The sequence below is a fragment of the Paramacrobiotus metropolitanus genome, unplaced genomic scaffold (genome assembly GCF_019649055.1).
Source record: "Paramacrobiotus metropolitanus isolate TYO unplaced genomic scaffold, Prichtersi_v1.0 Parri_scaffold0000290, whole genome shotgun sequence".
In the NCBI taxonomy this organism is placed as follows: domain Eukaryota; kingdom Metazoa; phylum Tardigrada; class Eutardigrada; order Parachela; family Macrobiotidae; genus Paramacrobiotus; species Paramacrobiotus metropolitanus.
The window spans coordinates 5,416-27,495 of record NW_026570510.1 but is presented as its reverse complement, the minus strand read 5'-3'; positions in this window follow the sequence as shown (position 1 = coordinate 27,495).

The window sequence follows — 22,080 nt, the reverse complement described above, 5'->3', positions numbered from 1 at the left end:
GAGTGCCGTTATACTGCAGGCACTCGTAGACGCCGCTGTGCGTCTGCGAGAAATTGATCAGTGTGACGGTGTACAAGCGGCCGCCGGGAGCAGTTGGGGCGTAAGCAACCGGAGTGTATATCACTGGAAATATTTCGCCACATTTCGGTCGCTTGCGTAGGCAGAGATTCCACATCACATTTCGGCCTTCTTCCAAGTTGGTACCGTTGATCGACTGCAGCACGTTGTTGAACTTGTACGGCACCTGACGTTCCCCATCCGTCGCAGCTATGTTGTCATCTACTACCGGGCAGAGGAGCTCAACGGTGGTCCATAACGGAGCACGTATGACGATTTCATCAGGACCGGCTTCGTGGTCAGAGGTCAGGTTGAGCAGTTTATTCAGCGGTATCGGAGCAGTCGTATTCCTCTGAGAAGCTTCGTCCAGGGTTCGCAGAACTACAGATGAAAAACGCCCACCATTAGTGAACGAAGCTGGAAAAATTCCTGGTGATGAACTATGTATGTAGTACAAGTTTGCATATACAACGATACGCAAAACAGATGCATTCTCAAAAAAGTGTAAGATATATTGTTAATATTATCTACTTGTCTGACCAACGTCTAACTACAGGGATGCTACGCCAAGTTGGGGCACTTTTGTAAAACAACTGCCAAATATTCCTATACGTTATTTTGGTTTTGTATTTAGACTTTTCCCATGCAACCTTTTATTGCAAATCCAGAAAAACCAAAACCGGCGCCATTCCAGCTGTCAATAGCGGGCCGAGCGTTGATTTAGGGGAAGGGGTAGTAGTCCTTTTGGACTGCTTATATCTGCCCCTTTAACAAAATTCGCCAATCGATATTTTTGCGTGAACTTTTCTGCAAACTGTTGAGTGACCCAAAGGGCATTTGTCACGGGCCAGGACAAAAATCTTTCCCGTTCAGTGTTTGTCTTAGCGCTGCAACAAGGGGTATGTCCCATAGACTTGTATGTTAAAAAAGGCCTACAGAGAATTGTGGTTGCCTAGCTCATAAATAGAGATAACCTAAATCTAATACTTTTCGTGAACAAGTTGTAGGTCCTGTTAGTTGATTTTCATGGGCCGCGAAATACGTGCCTCATAGGCGGGGAGGTGTAAGTGCAAGAAGAGCGGCAGAAAAAACCAGCAAAGCGGTAGGAACAAAAAGTCATGGTAGCTGTTGCAGTTTGTTGGAGCCGAGTGTCCTCGGCTTCTTATATGGATTGTAAACCTGAAGCTGACGCTTAGTGCTTTGGGAACGAGATTTTATCAGAGACGGCTTTCTGGCATTCTGCGGCTGCGCGGCAAGCTCGCAAATAAGGTCACCCTTCACTTTTACAGTGCTCGCGGAAGTACTGCAAAGGTCATAGAGGCTTGGCTGAAATCGACTGTTGTCAAGCACCTCCTACAAGAGAACTGGATGACAAACAACTGTGGTTTATCACCTTTGGACTATGGCCTCAACAGAATTTTAAAAAAATTAATGGGTGTGGGGAAAGCTGGTACTCCATACGGGTTTAGCGGTTTTTTTTAGCTGGTCACCTTTAGTTTTCCCCTCACTGGGACTTGAAGCATGTTCTAAATGTAGAGATCTCTGGTTTAAAAGATGCCTAATACCTTCGGCAGTCAAGTAAAAAATAATTATTTATTTATTTAATGACGGCAGACATGTAGTAATATTTATAAAAATCTGCTCCAACTTGGCGTAGCACCCCTGTATCTTTTCTGGCCAGCTTACCACGGGGGCTGCTTGATTTGGCAGCTTTATTGGACACTGGCCATGGACAGATTCGTGCTACGTTTCGGTCATACAGTGTCCGCAAAAAGCGAGTGGGCTTTCCTAGTCAGAATCCGACCTATGAAATTTACTTAATACACTACTTAAAAAAATGTGAGAAGGATCTCGTACCGTACATACGATCTTAAGTATATCAGACTTTATCCTTTCGAAAATTGGGTGGGCAATGATGAGATTTGTAGAGTCCTAAATGTGCGATCTACACTTCCATGTGCTTCAGTGTTCCCGTCACTGATCATGTTAAAACACATAAAGGCTCCGAGAAATTACAGTTATACAGCTTCATCCAAAATCGTTACAACGTGATGCTGCAGACTTGCGGTGTTGCTTTGTACTGCCGTGCAATGCCAGAATATGAAACATGTATGCAAATAAATGGCTCCAGAAAGAGCTCCTGGAAATTCAGCACATACAGGTGTTTGTTAAACAGTAAGGTTGACTTACTTGATACGCGATTGAGCCCTTGGTTCACTGGGCAGGTTTTGCTCAAGCAAAAGCAGCGAAAAGCTAATAACAAGTAGATTTGTCTCATGCTAATCTATCGGCTGCTACAAAATTTTGGCGCAAGCAAGAATTTTCGTTACGATACCTTTTATTCGTACTTATCAGAAACTGTTTGCAGTGAAATAATGCTGTATCCGCCAAGTGTTCGATTAGTAGACGAAAGAAAATCTCTAAAGTGTAGGAAATTATAACAGTAGCACTGCAATAATAGTAGCGTAATAAGAAAGGTTATCATAATATTAGCATAAAATGTAAAAATTGAATTCTCGCTGCAAACATTTATACAGCGCTAATAACGAATTTATCTTTATCATGCTTGCTTGCGTCATTGTTCGAGGCCTAAGGGTGCTTCTCCATTACAGTACTGCGTAATTTGTTAGCCATTTGAGATCGAATTGTTGAGAATCGTTGTCCGAGACGCTGCAATTACCCACTATTACCAAAGATATCTTCGCCTCCAGCGATTGCGAACCATTTTTTGGCTCACTTGTACAAACTTGTCCGGTAATTTCCTACGTAAAGGTACAGCTAGCGCGAAGTTTGCGCTTATAACGATGGCCACTTCACTACGCTTATCAAAATCTCTAAATGCGCTCCGCAGCTAGATTGCTCGCTTACTGCATGCACCGACCATTTTCTAGCCACCTTCCAGGCAGTTATTATTATTCTCATAAAATTATATGGCGTGTACCAAGCCACCGGCCAGCCAAATGCAAGTTATGTGTCTCAACAGTGTGGCGTTGCGCGCCGTAGTGTGAAGTTTGGCGTAACACGCAAATTTGTGTAAATCGCTGTATTGATTCGTCAGAAATTACCGGACAAGCTTGTACAAGTACTACCCGGGTAGTAATCATCATGTTCACAAAATGCTAGCGATGAAACTGATAAAACTAGTAAAACAGGGCGCTGGCAACGACTGCTAAAATATTTCTTGCGTTACTCTTTCCTTGCAGTTCCCGTTTGTCGCAGTCCTTGCGAAAGGGTACCGGTTTGGCCTTGAGATACGGCAAAATATGTGAGGAACATTTTTGTCGGGGCACTTTCTGCCGGTTACACCCGTATATTCCGTGCTGGGCATGCCCCAGTGTTGAAATGGTAGTGCACTAAATGGTAGTGCATACTATATTCAGCGACAACGTTGACATAGCAACTGTCCGTATGGCACGCCTCCAGGATGATGGGAACGCCAGTTTGCAAACCCATGTCGTGCACCACAATCATCTGGTGTGTTGTAAGTGCGATAATTCTCATTCACCGCGTATTAGAATTTATTTACTTACCACTAAATTAGAGATCAGAGTGAATTAGGGAATAAAATTATCAGCGTAACAGCCCTGTAAGAACGTTCTGCGAATAAGGTCGACCGACAAACAATAGACCCGCTGGAATTTATGACAATTATTTTAGCAATTCCAACCATGTTTCTGAATGGTTTTGGTTTATAAATATTCAACATTGAATTTTAGCCGGTAACGCTTCGACGTCGAATTTTATCTTTGATACATACGCACCTTATAAGAATAATTAGTACTTCATTCATCTTGAAAGTCACACTGATTATACCTGCCACGGCTCTTTTTAACACGAATAAGTTATTACCGAAATTACTCTGTAGATTGTTCTGCCGGTTTACAAACCATTTTTCTGAACCAGGAGGTACCTAATATAAATTATTGTATGTTTTTGCCACAAAACCGTACAAATATAGAACTAGCAGATTTATGTGCGAATTGCAACTATAATCAAAGTTATATGACCTTTATGTTGTGCCTTCACTAGACGCTTGCCGATCGAGCATGCCGTCACGTGCTGCTGGTTTTATTACTGGTTGGTTAGATTGGTGAATTTTTAGGCACATGCACTGCTTGCTGACGGCTGCGAAAATTCATATCCGGATTAACAAAAATTCTCTGTTTCTAATTTTAATTAGGAGCCTCTTAATTGCCAACGAGATTTGCGCTTCAATTTTGACACTGTAAATGTCGTTGCTATACTGGGATATAGAATGCCGATAAAGCAAATTTGTTTTATTCAATCTGTAATTCTCCCGGCTACAACCAGACAAAAATCCAGTCACTTTTGCAATTTCGTATAAAACATTACCGTATGTAAGTAACACAGTGCTGGACATTGACTAATTAATTTTCCACGTGCATTTAGACGAATAACAATATAACGAAAGACCAAGTGAAACTTTAGTACATACCGTAATTATCGAATTTGAAGCCCCCCCCCCCCACGTAATTAGAGCCCACCCCTAAGGTTCGGCAAATACCACCCCGGTAGCATAAGAAGCAGCATTGAAATTCGATCGTCAGATGGAACATTGTAAGCAGCTTACCGGCTTGATCGACAACGGCGAACACCGAAAAACCATACAATAGAAGATCACTGTCGAATCGATATTGAGCTTCAATCCAAACGGATTTTATAATTCATGACTTTTACCAATGTAGAAAAACGAATTCAAACGTAAACACGCTTAAATAACCATGGGCACAGCATCTTCCTTCTTTAAAGCGCTGGGACGGAAAACCTGCAACATATTTATATTGATTATCAAAAATTATTATATTTTTATAATGCGAAAGACGACCACTTACACATTAAAAAGAACACCTCTCATTTTCCCTTGACATTAAGATTACAGTAGCGAGATTCACGCCAGTAACGCCAAACCGAAAATAGGAGGTTACTAACAGAAAAGATAAATCTTACCGTCGACATCTCGGCAACCAAGACGCGTCAGGTAACGGACGCAGGGCGAAATAATGAAATACCATTTTACACACTTCATAACACAACTGCAAAGATAAATGCAGTGCATTCTTTCTGTAACGTGCATTTTTATCACAGATAAGTAAAAGTAAAGTGTTTCGGCAACTACACTGGTATAGCATAAGCCTATATGCGTGAAATAAATAGACGGTATTTTGGAAGTCACTTGTTCATGACAATGCGCACGTCGGTTGAACGAGAACGATAAAATCGTCAGCTGCGTGGGAAAGCAGAAGACTGGGGAAAGGTCACTGGCTCCATGTGACGTTCACAGGGCACGCAACTCGACAAGGCGTTAAAGAAACGGGACGTAACGGTGCATAAAGAAACCTAGGAAGGATTTCGGGATACGAACATTATAGGACAGTTAGCTAGCTAAGTGAAGTTAAATTCGTGGCAAATTCCCTGTACTGCTTTGTTTCGCGTTGGCTCAGCCTACTTCCTTTGTCATGCCTTGGGACCGCGTGTGACTTGCCGCCGGCCATGCACACGGACCGATTACCTTGTGCATTCTGTTCTGATCAGTCCTGCTGACTAGCTGTTATTTTTCAGTCCGCTGATTTAGCTTTCTTGGGGGTACTTTTACCACCCGCCCAAACTACATGGTGGCCTTCGATGTTATTGCTTTCGCAACTGTTCTGTTACTCAATGCAATAAATGGGGGCAGTCGGGTGGAAGTGGGGATATCGGAAGCTCGAACCGGTGAGGTCATCACCTGTACCTTCGATTTCGCATATGCCGCCGCGCCGCCGACCTGTTCTACCCGCAAACGCCCAGTTACTTCCGATGTGTTTCGTACGGAATTTCCACAAGAATTGAATATTTTCTATATCCCTGTGAGCGCTGTATTTTGATGTCAAAGCGCGGTTTTTGAATTGTGCGGATTCACGCTTGGACAAATAAATAAACTTATTGCTTTCCTAATTTGTTATCAATTAACGCCCATGTGCGTCCTGCGTAGCCTCACTGGAATGTTATTACCAAAACTACAGTTAATTCTTCTCCATATTGAGAAAGCATTTTCATGAAGAAACAAATAAGTAGTTCACACAGCTGCAAAATCCTGCTTTTCTTCATTAAAATCAGAGAAGCATATAGAATTAGCCTAATTCTTGGCGACTATAAATCCAGTGGGATGACCTTTTTATTGTACTTGTAGTGGAGAACACCTTTGCTGATCAGTCTTTCGAGTACGCCGCCATCCGCTTTCATGACGGCTATTTGTTCCACCCATCACCGGTCTGCCGCACCAGAAACCGTGGTGGGTCTATAAAAGAACTGCAGTCTGAAGCTCATCATGGATACACGGACCCGCCAGAAATGGCGCCCCGTTGGCGCTTTAAGAAGATTAGTGGTGTCCTTTAAGCTGCAGTTAAGCGCTCAAAAAAGGATTACAGTACGTAGATAGTCACGCACTGTCGGTTCGATTACTGGTTGGCAATATAGCTGTACTGACGACCGCAATGGAAAGGTCATGCCATTGCTGCTGTTAAAACTTCATCAATGGGTTAGCAAAAATTAGAAATCTATTAACTGTACACGATATTTGTCGTGTCAGTATTTACACCGAAAATATCATACAAAGCCGTGGTGTCCGATACCTTTAAAGGAAATAATTTAATTCTGGTCATCATTTTCACGGCTACAATTAGATGTTACTGCCTTAAAATGGGATCACTACCGTTAGTACCGTAGTTAGCAGTTTTGTATAGGTCTTCTGCGTATACAATACTCGTACAGTGCGGGACAGTAATATATTAATTTTCAATGGACATTGATTTATTTTCTAATTGTAAAACCGGTTAACAAAGCGAAATACAACTCGTACGTGAATTTGTAGAAATGCTATTAACATGTTACCGTAACGTGTTAAGCATACAGTGGACGCCAAAAATGTGTTACATTCGGTCCTGTACCGAATGACCAATAAAAATAAATGGCCAAGACCAAATGACCAATACACAGAAAACGCGCAAGACTTTAAACACTTGTACCATGCGCATTTCTCAACGAAAACCATCAACCGATAATCTCAAACGAAAGAGAAAGAAATTTAAAAAATTTTGATACCAAATAAGTCATCTTTTATGAGATCTAAGAGCAGCCATTTCGGTTTGTCGTAGACAAAGCATACGATTTCTGTGTGAAAATTGAAACCAAATCGTCGATTCAAATCCCATGTTATGCCTACGAGAAACTTTAGGCGGATCGATTTTCTTTTTGATCTCATAAAAAGCGACCTGTTTGGTATCAAAACTCTTGAAATTTTTTTCTCTTTCGTTTAAGATACCGATTGATGGTTTTCGTGCGGAAATGCGCACGATGCAAGTTAAATGTCAACTGGCCGATTGCCAGTCCTAAATTAGCTGCTTGAGTACAGAAAATTGCCTGGTAGCGCGCGTTTTGAAATGTAACACCTTTATGGGGTCCACTGTATGTAACGTGTTAAGATAGGTGAGGTGTTAAGCATTATTTTTATTAATCATTATTTTACTATTATCCTGAATATGTCATCGTATATCCGGATAAACCTCCCACATTCGGAAGCCTCATAAGCGACGCAAATAACAACCGCAACAATGGCAACAAAGCCATTATGGCACAGCGTATAAAACGCTGCAGACTGCAGTCGTTCAAGGCAAGAAACGGCAAATCCAGCGTGATTGTCGATAAAACGATTCAAAAAGTGGCAGCACCAAGACGACATCAAATGAAAGATCATGCAACTCTGCTGCGTAATAAATAATGGAAATCCGTCGACCGTGCCGATTATGTGGATAACAATGGCACAAAAGCCCCCAAAATTCCATAACATTTCCACAAAATTTTTGGCTTTGCCGAAAGGCGATTATTATTTCACCTGTAAATACATATATATGTGCGACGAATCCTTCATTCATTATGGATTTACAACTTTAAGATATTCCCAAGTGCATAAGAAAAACCACAGAAAAATAGATTAAATTTCAGAGAGGACGGAACGGATAAAATATAATGGAGCCGGTAAACATAATGGTAAAATACATACAAAGTAATACCGTCCTAGTGACGGCTTATGCATCAGCAGTTTAATCCCATCGTTGGACGGTATGTACTTTCAAGCCAGCTTTCCGGCATCGTTGACATGGTTTCTTCATTTATGAGTTTTTTCGATATGATACAAATAGATGAATACATACGCGGTTCAAGTAATGTCGGCACTTGGTGTAGAATGTCGGTATGAAGTGGCGTAGAAAGCATAGTTGACTGCGGGATATCTGTGACAGCCTTCGCTGCGGAGATGCTGTCTGAAAGTGGTTCCACAACTAAGAAGTTGTCTTCTGCGAAAATAAGAAAGCACCCGCAAGACTTATAAGGACTCTATGAAACGTTTCCTTGTGTCGGCGGTAGAGTGCCAAAGGCGCATGCAGCACCCACTATGTTAACGTTTCCGCTATAAATGTTATCTGAATCATTTATGTATTGTCATTACCGTTCTCTACCGTATAAAACCGGTGTTCAATTGATTGCAGTAGTGCCATTAGCGAACTGTAGTGCATACGAATTAAAAGTCAAATGACCTTTTGTAGTGCCATTAGCCAAATTGTGATGTGAACTGTAGTAGCATTGGCCCAAGCCAAAACTTAATGGGGAGCCGGAATAAGGCATTTGTCGAAGTACTGCAAAGCAGGTCAGTATCATAAAACCCGCACTCGTATGTACATTTCAGAAGAGCGAAGGGGCATATGGCTCAGTAATGAATGATCAAATTCGGGTTACTCAGCAGAAATCATAAATTTCACAAGTGACAATATCAACAGCAGGTGAACGAGCCTTGTCAAGTCAAAACGCAGCTGATGAGTAAACATGGGACAACCACAGCCTTTCACACAAGGCTCAGGAAAAACTCCTGCACAAACCATTCGTCAAAGAGATCGTCGAGGCGAAACCAGCACTGGTAGCGTCCGGAATCGCGGCGTTCGGCTTTCTTTATGATAATATGTAAGCCACAGGCACACCCATCAGTGAACACTGCGTATCGTATACCCTTTCCATCTCGCGAGCCCACACCGCTTTGAAATGGACCGTGGTCAGACGCTAAGATCAAATACTTCTCGTTTCTGAACAGAAACCGTTCCCCGAACGGATGCGGCACGGCATCGAATTTCACGTGACAGCGTAAATTCACCTCCTCCCCGACGGTGACGGTCATGTTCGACATGGGCGGATCGAACAATGTCTCCCGCGTCATGCGGGGACTGACGCGGTACCTTCGGGTGGTTGCCAGTTGACTGCCGTTGTACTGCAGACACTCATACACGCCGCTGTGCGTCTGCGAGAAGTTGTACAGCGTAATCGTGTAGAAGCGGTCGCCGGGAGCCATTGGGGTGTATGTCACCGGTGTGTACACTGAAATCCGATCGCCGCATTTGGGTCGCGGGCGTAGGCAGAGATTCCACGCCGCATTCCGGCCTTCTTCCAAGTTGGTTTTGTTAACAGGCTGCAGTACGCCATTGAACCTGTACGGCAAGTAACGCTCGGCTGCTTGGTGATCATCCCCGACGGGACAGCGCAGCTCAACGGTGGTCCATAATGCAGCTCGGATGACGATGTCGTCAGGACCGGCTTCGTGGCTAGAGGTCAGGTTAAACTGTTGGTTCAACGATATTGGCGCAGACATATTCCCCTGGGAAGCGACGTCGAGGTGTTTCAAAACTATAACGCAAAATTCAAGACGTTAGTGAAAAGAGCAGAAAAAGGGCGCAGTGCGTGAACAGGCGCATGTAGTATTTTGCCGTTTTATTAATGACCCACGGCCTCTGCCAAGACCGTTTCGGTTGGGTATTGGATACGACTTTACTTTAGTTAGAAAATTTGGAATTTGGTGAAATTTGGTCGATAAAATTTATTTAAGGGAAGTGCCACGATACTTAAGTTGAGGGATATGTTCAATTCAAAACTTCAGCAAAAGTAGACACAAAAATGAGTAAAATATAATATTTCCCGTCAATGATAAGGCGCATAAGGCTCCGAAATTACAGTAGTAGTGCAGCTTCACCAAAAATCGTTGAAACTGCAGATGTACTCGTACTTTTTTTAAAAAGATGTCTGCACTTTGATACACAGCATCGTATCTCTGTTTGATGAAACGGCATGCAGAGACGGATACATAGCACCAAACTCGGATACACGTCCGAGAACTACTGAACACTTTCTTTTCCAATTTAGTATCATTTATGACATTGATTAGCGCAGTGATTTGTATATACTTGGGCGCGAAAACCGCTTGTGCGCGCAACGTGATATTGGGACTGGGAAGTTTTGGCTGTAAGATATAAGCACCACGAAGCTGACAAAAGCCTCATTATGGATCCTCTTCTTCAGATTTTGCACAAAATGTAATGCACACAAGCAAGCGTAAAAATATCCGCTTTGATGAACATGGAACCGGAATTCTGGCAAGTTTCTTCTATTTTTAATGTAATATAATTTTTTGTTAAATTCATTTCGAAATTCGGAAAACATGACAGAAGCCTGGTTCCATGTTAAGACAACCCTTGAGTTTATGTGGAGTTTTTAGAAAAATTTGGAGAGGATCGGTTGATAATGAAACTTTTGGTACATCGTTCTGCGTTTAAGCTTTTTAAATTATATTTTACAGAATTTCACCCATACTAACTTTCCAACCGGATATTGCACGCCAATATATAGGAAAACACCGAGATATACGTATTATTATACAATATATTCTTTATGTAACATTATTGTACATACGTATTTCTACAATAGTACAATTTACATACATATTACGATTATTAATTTGATGCACAACTACAAGGACAGTAACAAGGTTATGATTTAACTACATTAAGTTCTCCAGTTGTTATGACCGTAAAATCTCAAAGCCAATGATAGCAGTATTAACAATAAGCATTGCGAGTGATGACCCCCGATTACTTGTTTATCTAACCGGTTTCGTTTGCCGGACAGTAGTGGTAGCTCGGTTACTCGTGTACTGTACAATAATGACAGCTCGGTCACCCGCTCACTTTCTGGGCTCTGTGCACGGACAGCAGTGGTAGCTTGGTCACTCCTTCACCGAACGGGCTTTTTGCGCCGGACAGCAGTGTTAGCTCGGTCACCCGCCCACCTAACGGACTTCCTGCGCCGAACATTAATGACATCGCGGTCACCCGCTCACCTACCGGGCTGTGTGCACGGATAGTAGTGGTAACTCGGTCACTCGTTCCCTAACGGACTTTGTACACTGAGCAGTAGTGACAGCTCGGTCACCCGCTCACCTCCCGGGCTCTCTGCACGGACAGCAGTGGTAGCTCGGTCACTCCTTCACCGAACGGGCTTTTCCGCCGGACGGGAGTGGTAGCTCGGTCACCTGCGCTCCTGACGGACTTTGTACACTGGACAGTAGTGACAGTAGTGGTAGCTCGGTCACTCGTTGTACACTGAACAGTAGTAACAGCTCGGTCACCCGCACACCTCCCGGGCTTTCTGCACCGGACAGCAGTGGTAGCTTGGTCACTCGTTCCCTAACGGACTTTGTACACTGGACAGTAGTGACAGCTCGGTCACCCGCTCACCTCCCGGGCTTTCTGCGCCGGACATTAATGATAACGCGGTCACCCGCTCACCTCCTGGGCTCTGTGCACGGACAGTAGTGGTAACTCGGTCACTCGTTCCCTAACTGAAAAGGAGTGACAGCTCGGTCATTCGCTCACCTACCGGGCTCTCTGCACCGGACAGTAGTGGTCAGAAATCCTAGGCGCTAAAGATGTTGAACACATACGGTGACAATTTAGAAAGATGATATGTTTGTTTAGAAGTAAAATATGATGATAAATATGCACTTGTTGAGAAATTGTCCTCGATGACAACGTTGGATATGCAGTCATTCTTGTCGCACTAACGGTCTGCTAATTAAATGCATTCTGATAATTTAATTAGTGGAAAGTACTATTTAATTTTTTAACTATATTTTATTTGGTTTACGTGGCAACATTGCCTGGTTAAAAATAACACGATGATAATTATTGTTATAATAGTTTAATTACATTTGGTGAAGGTAGTCAAAACTCCTCCGCTTTGACGCTCGAAGCGGGAGAGGTTTTTAGAGAACGGAATACTATCTGGCCGGGTTTTCGACTACGGGCTTTCAAAATATAATATTTGTTTTGGTCAGTCTTTTCTGGTTTGCCGGCTCTGGTGTATCCCATTCGTGGCAATATAGATCTGAAAATCTTGATAATATATGCTTCCATATAAATATACATATTATACATCCAAGTACTGTATATTACAAAAAGTCCTCATAATATATTATTATTGCCGTGCAATGATAAACTATGAATTAATAAAATACATAATCGTTCCAGATGTGCATAGTTCCTGGCAATACCGTCGGCGCTCCACAGAGGTAAAGTATTCGTTACACACTACACAGTAAAGTTTACCTACTTGATAGGCGATTAAGTCCTCTGTTAACCGGGCAGGTTTTGCTTAAGCAAAAGCAGCAAAAACCTAATACAAAGTAGATTTGGCTCATGCTATTCTTAACCGGTAGGCTGCGGCAAAATTTCGCTTAAAACCTTTTTCGTCTTATTTATTAAAATTATTTCCATTTTGAATCACGCTAATTTCCACAAAGTGCTCGATTAATTAGAAGGGAGAGAAGCAAACGTCTGAGAATAATCCCTGTATTTGCCTTTTACCCGGCTGGAGTGTGATACTCTGGTCGTGCACGGCAATTACGCATTGCGCCGGATTTATCCTTGCGAGGAAGCACTAAATCGAACCGCTAACGCAATCATTTGCCCGAGTCGAATCAGCATCAGCTGGTACCATCAAATTAGCATAAGTGGGTCGGCAAAAACTGTGAGCACGCTTCCACGCGTAAACACGTGTCGTGTCCCACACACATATGTGGAATAGCCCATTCATAAAAATGCCTACTGTTTGTACTTATTTATTTTCGCCACAATTTTGCTGTATCATGTCACCACTCGCAATACAAGCGCATTTATGAATGATGTAAAGCCCTTTCAGTGAACGTTACCGTAACTCAAGCCGATAATTTACACAGAAGAACACGTAATTATATGAATACTAACAAGCTGAGCACGGATGAATATTGGCTTACGACTAGGTACTGTAAACTAAGTGAGTTAGGATTTCTTGTTACTCGAAGTCGTAAATTACGTCGTAGTAATACCGATACGTACTGTTTAGTGAACTGCGCTGCTATATGTAAGAGATTGACCGAACTGCTGATGCAGGTCAGTGCATTGGACCGCAAGGTGTGACAGTGTCAAGTGAAATATTAGAAAACGGTAATGTTTTCGACTTAATTTCAGATCTTACCAAAATCTTGAAAGATCCAATATCAAATTATGAACTGATTGAAATAAGCACGGTTTCCGTCGGTTAACCACAAGCAACACAGAGGCAAGCCAAACTTTTTTTTGTGCAAGTGCGGTATAACGTGCCCGTGGTAACAGGCCAGCTCATGTTAGCCCTATGGCATTCATGGTAACAAGCTTTCGAGTGACCACCGGCCTGAGAATTCTTAAAACAGCAAAAGGTCGTTAGTCTTACAACACCCACCGCAGTGAAAGGATTCTAGAATATTTTAAAGCATGAAAATCGGTTTATCAGGAGCTGAGATCACCCGGGACAATGAAGAGAGGCCGAACACCTGTTAGAGATGTTTAGTATTCATATAACCGGTTTACGGTATCTACATCCGCACCAAATTTCTTGTCGTACACTAGTTTCGACGAAGGTTGATTCCGGCCGCTCAAGAAAACTGGAAATATAATAAATCTGCGGAAAATGTAGTAACCTAACAAACCCTAAGAAACCTAAGAAAACCTAAGGAAACTAAGAATGTGAAAATAATTCTGAGAAAATCTAAGAAGTCTAAGAAAACTAAGAAACCTAAGAAAACCTAAGAATCCTAAGAAATCTAAGAAACCTTAATTTTTGTAGCGTTTTTCACAGTTTTCCATGAATTATTAGCGAAGCGATGCCGAAGTGCGCGGTCTGCTTCTGTCGTTCCGCATTTAGCTTATGTTAGTCTATGGGGGCCCATGGCAACAGTTTGTTTTTGGGGGCTTCTGCTTCCCCGTTGGGGCGTATCGATGGCGCAATAGCGTAAGAACATTTGCGCCGGTGAGACGAATCTAACGCACTTGGCCGCGTCGAAATCGGTTCAGCCGTTCGCCCAAACATAGGCTACATTATCAATCGTGTATACGTGGTTACGGATGTAGATAACCAGTTTACGGAGGACTACATCCGTACCCAATTTATCGGCGTCGGCTTGATTAATTAATTCTGTTTTTGTTTGCATCGAGGCCGCTGGCCGAGGCGTGTCGTGTCATTTACGCATATGGGAACAACTTGTCCATGTATGTCTGTGGAGGCCCATGGTAACAATTTTCCTTTCCGGTCCCCTTTTTTCCCCTCGAGGCGCATCGTCTCGGTAATAGCGTAACATCCACCGCGTCGTTGCAGCGGTTCTGGCGCACTTGACCGCGTTGAAATCGGCCTACCCGTTCTCCCAAACATAGGTTTTTTAACCTTACTCTGTCACGGTTGTTACGAATGTAGTTAACAAGCTGAGCACGGATGAATATTGGCTTACGACTATTTAAAATTACGTCGTATCTTCGTGTGTTGGATTGTGTTGCAAAGTCAGAATGGCAAAGCCAGACAGGCTACAGCTACTTATTTAGGATGGTTAATTGCCGGCGGTGAGAATTGTGGGTGTTGACCTTTTGCCCTAATGTTTTTTGGTTCATGGTTCGGCTGCTAATTTTCTGCTTATTCTGCTGAATTCTACTGAATCTGAAAAGCTGTTGTAGTGGTTTATCAGTGGGCGAAGTGATTGGTTAAGTGTTCACTCAGCCAGGGGAGCACAAAAGGCAGAGGCGAAGCCGAAAATTTTCTTGTTCAAATTTGTAAAGCTCGTGGCAACAGAGCTGCCCATCTTAACCCTATGGCATCCATGGTAACAAGCTTTTCAGTGACCACTGGGCCTACGGCGATCGCAATGGCGAAAGGACAAGAGTCTAAGAACACTCCCCGCACTGGAAGGATTTTTATGCAATTTAAAGCAAAAAAATCGATTGAGTAGAAGCGGAGATCACGCGTTACAATCAGGAGAGGCCGAAGGTCTGCAAGAGATGTTTAGTATTCATATAACCAGCCTACGGTATCTACATCCGTACTGGAGTACGGTGCGACATTGTTTGTAGGATTCGAATATTCGGTATTGATTATTATTTTTGAAATTGCTGAATAAGAGATGCTGAATAGCAAGAAATTAAATTGAGCGAAATTGGAAAAAGTAGGATGCTTAATTTTATAAGTCATTCATCGAAAATATTAGGTATTACAGAGTATTAATATGTTTTGGATATGACTGGAAAAGTACAGTGACTGTAGTCATAAATAGTACGTAGTTTCTAACAGTACATGATGAGGTTAAGGAAGAGATAAAAAAATATGTGTACGGAACTTGTTGTTTTATAACTGAATTAATTTATCTGGTTTCGTTTTGGATCCGACTGGTTCTGTGGCGATGGACGTTTTCGGTTGTCGGATGTTGTCGGTGCAGTGGTTTGGGTCTCGTCATCAATAAATCCGATACCTTGGGCCCATTTGACAAGTTGCTGGGCAACTCCGACAGCTGCGATTCGGAAATAAGTTTTTTTCCACTGGGATTGCAAACATTTGTATTGTTCGTTGTACATTAGATTTGCGAAAAACACCGGCTTGTTCAGATACGGTTGATCAAAAAATTCTGCCTGATGAAGGAAGGAAAAGTTGCATGTTAGTGATGTAGAAAATGTAATTTGTGTACATTATTACATATAGTAAAATACTGAATCTTGATACTGCTAAGTTTAAAATTAAAGTTTTAATTTTTAATAAATTTGCGTAAATTGATTTTTAAATTGAACCTTATTAAATTTAAAATTAATAAAACCTACCAGGTTGCCCCATAATGTTATGGTAGCTGATGAGTTTTGATCCCGAACTGTTAAATTGCGAATTGGTTTTTTCCGGTTGTTGAAAAACTTCACTTGTTTGGGCTCGATTTAGTTATGATTTCATAGTTAACAGTTATGACTGCATATTATGTGTAGCAGTAGTAATTCACTAGCAGTTAGGAGGAAGTAGTTATGATTTCATAGTTAGCAGTTATGACTGTATATTATGTGTAGCAGTAGTAATTCACTAGCAGTTAGGAATTTGTTTGAAAAGAGTTAGTTTTATAGGAATATAAGACAATAGATCGCCTTCAGTTTATTTGATTAAACTGGTCACAGCGATTGCTCTGCGGTCAACTTGCGTTTGTATCTGCTGAAATTACCTGTTTCTGCATTTAGTTTGGTGACCAGTCATCAAGCCAACATCATATTACGTTAGCAGTTTGCACTTTTTTTATGAGATGAGGTCGATCAGGCCAATATCTGGTGCCCGGTTTTTCAAATGTTGACCTTTCGCCATTAAAGTTTGTTTCATTTGTGCCTCGGCTGCTAGTTTTCATTTTATTCTAAAACTAACCGAATCATTCGTTCACTCGGTATGTGGCCCACAAGAAACGCAGAGGCGAAGCCAAAGCTGTTTCTTGTGAAACCCTAATTTGCCCGTGGTGACAGACAAGCGCATGTTAGCCCTATGGCATCCATGGCAACAAGCCATTGAGTGACCACTGGGCTTATCCTACTTGTGTGAGAAAAAAAAAACCACTAGATTTGTGTTACTCTACGTTTTGAAAGGATTCTGTGAAAATTTAAAGCTGCAAAATCGGCTCAGTGAAGCTGAGAACATAGGTAACAAAGAGGAGAGGCCGAAAACCTGCAAGAGATGTACAGTATTCATATAACTAAGTAACAAGGGTCCCCGACACTTTGCCGTTGTCTCGAATGTTCTCCCGATCCACACATCCAATCTGCACGCTCTAAAGTGCAACAGAATCCTCTCAGTGTCGAGAGTGTTCCTGCATCATCAGTTTTCTGGAAAGCCCAATACCCACAGTCCAGTGGTCACTCAAAAGCTTGTTACCATGGTGGCCATTAGGTTAACATGGGCTAACTGTAAATCCCCAGATTGTTTCTATGGGCACAGAAGCACAATACAGTGTTAACACGGGCTGTTTGTTACTACTCCAAAATATTGTTACTTTGGGCTTAGAGCACATTGTGGGCAAGAGTTTGTTTCAGTTAAAAAAGTTCTACAATTCCAAAAATTCAAAAGATTCAGCAGCCTTGAGCTATTGTTTTGGAGTTTGACCTTTAACATCAAAGCACCTATTGTTCTGGAGTTTGACCTTTAACATCAAAGCACACGGATGCACTTGGTAAATATATATTGCGTAATCGAAAATGAGACGAAAGACTGAAATTGGAAGAAAATCAGTGCTGGCGAAAGGGAAACATCTGCTTCGAAAACTGTCAAGAGATAAGGATGAAGTAAGGGTCCTCTAAAGAAATTGCATTATGCCTTCTGTTGTAGTACTTCAGATACCCACATAGAATTACTATCCTTATTACACAAACAAGTTAGGACAGATGGTAACGGTGAGAAAGAAGTGGAACAAACAGACGCTGTCAGTTCACATGCGGAAATCAGTGCGCAAGATGCTCTGAAGATAGTCCAGGGACTCAAAATTAATTCGGTAACAGCGGATGGTCGTCGTGTTAGGAAAGTCAAGTCTGATATTATTAAACCGAAGGCAAAAGACGACTAAAATGACAGTAAATAAATTGTTGCAAAACTGGAGACGAACACCCGGAAAACATTTTTTCGCGTTCCAACAATTTATTAAGATGCAACATCCAATGTTCTCGGTGTCAGACTTCGACCTGCTTTCCGTACAAAACTGGAAAAGTGTTCAAAGAGTACGATTTTATCGCTGCAGATGGGTTTCAGTTTATGTCTTAACCATGTGTTTGTCTTAACCATGTGGAGTGTGTGGAATGAACCTCACCCAAAATGAAGTGGTCACAAAAGGTCACAGATCTGAGACAGAGACGGACAAATACATGTTGGATAAAATGTTTCTTGATATGAAAGTAGCAGCGCAAGACGTAACGTATTTGGTGTGCAGCTTTTGTTCGAAAAAAGAAGTGGCATTTGCAGACAGCTTGCCACATGGACACCCAGAAACAGAAGATGTTACTGTTCCAGCAGTTTTGAGTGCAGTTACTGATCCTATTCAAGAACAAATGCTTTCACTGGGAAGAATATATTCGTTCGTGTACAAATATACGGATCCTTCTCGTATGCAGTTTATTCATCTTCAAGGAGATGTGCAGTACGGTCGACAGTTTGATGAGCATTACCAAGGGATACTGGGAGTTTTTTTTCATAAAAAAACGACAGGAAATACAAAAGTTTCGAAGGAAGTAGTGAATGCCGTGAAATGGCTGAAAGCAAATAATCCCGTGTTCGAAAGATTTGCAGCGTTAGCGGAAACGATGTGGCCATGTATTGCAGAATCACCACAATTTCAAGACGGCTGTGCAATTCAGTACAAAAACAAAAGTGCAAAAGAAGAGGTTTGCAATGAAGAAATAGCGTTACTGGAACCAGACTTCAGCTATGGAGAGAATCCTCCACAAAATACTGACTGGGATTCAGTGGGGGCGCACTTTGTACGAAGCGACCAGGACGATTATGAAGGGCTTGTGAAGCTGAAGTTATCCGATCCTTTATTTGACGCTAAAGTATTTCCAAAGCTATTTCCATATGGACGAGGAAGTTTCGATAAAAGGGGGGCCAAGAGAATAAGTCTTCCGATATGGCATAAGAAAAAACTCCTGCATCGATCTCCAGTATTTCGTCGCAATATATATTTTATTTTCATACAGTTGCACAGAAAAATTAAAACAAGACTTTTCACTACTAACCGGTTTTTTATCAGTAATTGGAAAAAAATGATGGAAGATGCTCCAGAAAATGTTTCTACTGAATGCACAGGCGATGCCAGTAGCTACAAAAACACACCCTATGGAACTGAATTACCACCAAATATGCCCGGAACAGCAGCGTACTGGAGTGCTTGCGCGCAAGACGTCATCGCAATGTCCCAAGAGAAATTTCTTGGTCAACCAGACCTGTTTGTAACTTTGACGCAGAACGGCATTTGGCCGGATATTGCGTTATCTGTCAACAAGGACCCGGGTTATTTGCCGCAAACCTTGGAGGAAATCGTTCCAACAAAAGGCGCTGATGCTGTAAATAATCCCGTTGAAGTAACCCTGTGTTATCAAAGAAGATGGAGTGAATTTAAAAAACTGTTTATTTATAACAAACACGGGCCGTTTGGAGAGGTCAAGCATCACTGGTATCGACATGAATATCAAAAACGTGGAGCAATACACACACATTTGGTGGTATGGTTAAAAGATAAGCGTGCGGCTGGACATTTAATATCAGCTCATTTACCAGAGGAAAATGGACCGGTATCGAGTTTTATCCGGCAGCTTGCCAAGCAGTATCAAATACAAGAACGGTGCCTAAAAGAAAGATGCCTTAAAGCTGTTGGATCTAAGAAGCTGAAAAAGTGCAAGTATGGATTTCCTTTTGCAGTGCCGTTAAACGAATGCTGTTTGGATGAAAAAGGTGTACGCTACTTGTATCCACGATATAAACCGGAAGATGCATATGTGGTGCCGTACAACTCTGATTTACTGCTTATGTGGCAAGGACATGTAAATGTTCAAAAGGTCACCGCAGACGGCTGGCAGTTGTATCTGGCGAAATATGTAGCGAAATCCGAACCATCCCTTCGGTTGGAGACGAACGCACGTAATCCAGTCGATAAGTATCTCACGACAAGGGTGACCGGCATACTGGAAGCAGTTCAACGCTTAATTCGGATTGACCTTTTTCGAACCTCGGTAGATACTCTGTATCTTACTGACGCCAACCTTTCAAATATTAGACGATAGCCAACGTTTCAAATTATTAGACGAGGTCATCCAAAAAACGAGAAGCCGAAGGAAGAAGACTTTTACAAATCTAAATTCCAACAGTATTTATGTCGACCGGCATGCCTTGGCGAAATCCCGTATCCTGCTTTCTATCAGTATTTTACTACGAAAAGAAGAGCAAAGCACCAAGTCGACGCAGACGATGAAGACGATGATGAAAGTAAGTGCTCACAGTATAATGTGGTCATTATTGTAGACATATAATTATACTGTATTTATTATCATATCATATCACTGTGATATTTATTGTAAGTAATACAAATGCATCCACAATAAATACAATGATACTGTAATTATCTGGAGGAAGCTGCGCACACCACGTTTTACCACCAAAGTCTCCGCACACCACCTTCCGCCACCACCAGGCTGCGTACACTCCATGTTCGCATCACGTTTTGTCTCGAGCAACCATTTTTGCACCACCACCATATATATTTAAAAATATCGTCAGTCTCGGGACACAACCTTATACTCGTAGTTTCGGAAACGTACACTGCTCGATGGTATATACGACTAATTTGAGTATGTTGTATTTTTCGGGCGTGTGCAGCAGGTAGTGCAATACTTGACTTAAAATACGTTGTATCCAAATTACAATGTTTTGGTTTTTAAATATAGCGCAAGGCAAATCTTTACTATACACCATGCGTAATGCAAGTAAGTACGCACAGAAAGTTCTTAAATAAGCACACCAATAGTGGTGTGCAAAGTATGTGTGTTTTGTTGTAATAGTGTGTGTTTTGTTTTAAATAGTGGTGTGCAAAGACTGTGGTGGTGTGCACTCTGCCCTTGGTGGTGTCCGCAGATTTCGGTGGTTTTAGTAAAAAAAACAAAAAACTAATAAAAAATGGTGTGCGGAGTCTGGCGGTGGTGTTTCATGGTTTGCGGAGACTTTGGTGGTGAAACGTGGTGTGCTGAGGCTTCCCCTAATTATTTTATAGAACTTGATTGCACGGTAAATGATGACAGTCCAACGGAAGTGTTTTGAAAAAGTACGACTGCAAACGTGCGCAGCGTTATTTCTCGAATTCCATACAGCACTGTAATTGGAAGTGGCAGCGAGACAAAGGTCACCAGAAGAAAGAGACCAGTGGTCACTAGGTTTGCCTTTGCTGTACCGGATTCAGCAAATATTGAACGCTATTATCGACAAATCCTAATAAGCAATGTGCCGATTTATCAGGACGATCCCTATTTCTCGGTCGATAATATTTCCCAAACGTTTTTGGAAGAATGCATTATCAGACAACTGATTACAGAAGAATTCCGTTAATGGCACTATCGACAAAGCCGTATCCAAAGGATTTTCTTATGAAAAGATTCATGAGATTGCGCAACTTTGCATCAAGAGCTTTCCCGAACTGGGTGATGCAGTAGGTGAATCGCTTGCGGAAATTCAAGAAATGCACCAGCAAAGCTTTTACAGTTCAGCAATTACCGAAGATACCGAAAAGCCAGTTTACTCTCCAAGCCAGATACTGCAGGAAGGTGTATGCCTGACATGTGCCCAAAATCTTATCTTCGAAGATATTATGAAAACCGCGAACAACAAAGACATTCAGTTTTTCCGTGCATTAATTGGCCCTGCCGGTACGGGAAAAAGTGTCATGATTAAAAAGATTCACGCCGCACTCACCGCCCGGAACATGAATGTCACGGTATTAGCACCGACCGGCACAGCAGCCAATGGGATCAACGGAACTACCATCCACAATTATTTTAACATCGGCATAGATAATCGTTGCAAAATTGAGGGTGATACCACAGAATTTTGGCGAGCACATCTGATCCATGTAATAATTGTTGACGAAGTAAGCATGGTCAACCAGGAGCTTTTTGAAACCCTGAGCTTGGTTTTGCGGAAATACAATAAGCGTAATCGACGATTGCAGCATTTGGTGGAGTATCCCTATTGGTTGTTGGAGATCCTGCCCAATTACCACCAGTGTCCAGAAACGCAAATCGCTGTTCAATTTTTACTGGTCGGTATTGG